Source organism: Palaemon carinicauda, chromosome 6 (genome assembly GCF_036898095.1).
Source record: "Palaemon carinicauda isolate YSFRI2023 chromosome 6, ASM3689809v2, whole genome shotgun sequence".
In the NCBI taxonomy this organism is placed as follows: Eukaryota; Metazoa; Arthropoda; class Malacostraca; order Decapoda; family Palaemonidae; genus Palaemon; species Palaemon carinicauda.
In genome coordinates, this window is record NC_090730.1 from 44,890,387 (window position 1) to 44,892,569 (window position 2,183).

Genomic DNA, 2,183 nt, shown 5'->3' on the forward strand with positions numbered 1-2,183 from the left:
AATTATAAAATGAAATATGGACAGAGCAAGAAATTAAATTGTTAGTTGACCATAAAAGACTGAATACAAAAAATGCTAGTATATTCTGCCAGTTAAATAATAAAACTTGAAGAAAAAAAGGAAACGATTTTTCAAATTACGAATCTTGCCAGATAAAACTTGGCGTTTCGACAATTTATTGGCAAAGCTTTCCTGCATTTTTTGATGGTTATTCTTATGTGATGTAAACTAGGAAAAACACTTTCGATATTCACTGGAACACATAAAACTTTTTTCAAGCAAGAGCCGTGAGAGACACGCACATACATACATATATACATACATATATATATATATATATATATATATGTGTGTGTTGTGTGTGTGTGTGTGTGTGTGTGTAATAAAACTGAACTGTAAGAAAATAAAGTTGTTTATCTATAATATGATACAAGTTAATTAAAACTATATTGTAAAATATTTTTAGCTGTTTCTACATTTGTCATTTCTCCTATTCTTATTTTCCTTTCAGTAATCAAGAAGGATAAAGTTATCAATGCTTATGATTTTATTTCATGGTCTATTCCTAGCTTTTCACATTTAAAGTACTGTAGAGTAAATTTAAGTTATTGACAAATTTTGAAGACATACTGGCAAATAATAGGATTGGTGATAATCATTTCATCAGTCAAGTGAAGGGATGTATGGGAACATATTGGGCAATCCGATGGGGATCTGGAAGCATCAAAAGGTTAAGAACTTCTGTGCTATAGATAAAGGGGAAAAGTTGATTGCGAATTAGTAACAAGACAGAAAAACGAATATGAGTATTATCATTATTCATCAAAGATTCCAACTGCGGTAATTAGTAAATAAGAATATATCGATAAACCAAAGCTTTAGGCAAAGAATTATGGATTAACTTTTCTATTGTTCTTATATCTTTTTCTCTTCATTTGTTCAATCGACCCAGTAACTGGGAAAGGGACATATCAATAGGACGGTGATGAAAGACCATATCATTCACAATTAGTCTTTAATATATCACAACACATTGTAAAAGTACAAATAATATGTACAAAGTATGAAACATCACAATGTTAGTATGCAGAAAGTAATGGTCACTTTTATACAAAAAATTATAGATTACGTGGAGTTAGGTTTAACACATTCCCTCGACTCAACCGGTTTCTAGCAGTGAGAAGGTTTTCTGCTCATTGTCAAGAGTGAACTGGAATGCAGGTGTTGTTTTGATGGATTATATACAGAGTCCTAGTTCGACATTCCATCTTTGGTGGTTAAGAACTGTTCTAGGGTGGAGACCATTAATCCTCAGTTGTCTGGACTATTGTTTGGTGGTGGACCTTATTCATGTTGGCAATATAGGTCCCTTCTTGCATGGTTTTGAGGTTAGGTCTTTTTGTTGAATGAAAAGAGCTTCCATTATCCGGAGACGTCTACTGTCAGGGGCACGGCCGAAAATGGTTACATTTTTCACTATATGCTCCCTTGTTATCTTGAAATATGACAGGACTGATATAGCCGAAGGTCAAAACATGGATTATCTCTTGACAAAACCAGAGTCAATAATCCCACCAAACATGTGGGCTAGGCAGAGGCCACTACCTCCTAGGATTAATGGTCTCCACCCTAGGGCGGTTCTTGACACTAAAGATGGAATGTCGAAGCATGACTCTGTAAATAAGCCATCAAAACAACACCTGCATTTCAGTTCACTCTTTGACAATGAGCAAAAAACCTTTTCACTGCTCGAAACTGGTTAAGTCAAAGGATGTGTTAGACTTAACTCCACGTAATTTATAATTTTTTTGTACAAAAGTGACCATCTTACTTTTGTGCGCACTAATATTGTGATAGTGTTTCATACTTTGTACATATTATCTGTACTTTGATAATGTGTTGTGATATATTAAAGGTCTAATTGTGAATAATATGGTCTTCATCACCGTCCTATTGATATGCCCTTTTCCATTTACTGGTGGATTGTACAAATGAGGAAAAAAAGATAATAAGAACAATAGAAAAAAATTAATTACAAAATTAACGCCACTGAGGCAGCAATCACTTTCAATAAAACCTGAATAATAATAATAATAATAATAATAATAATAATAATAATAATAATAATTATAATAATTAAATAAAATAGGAGAGGCAAGGGACAATGATATTGGCCTAGGAAG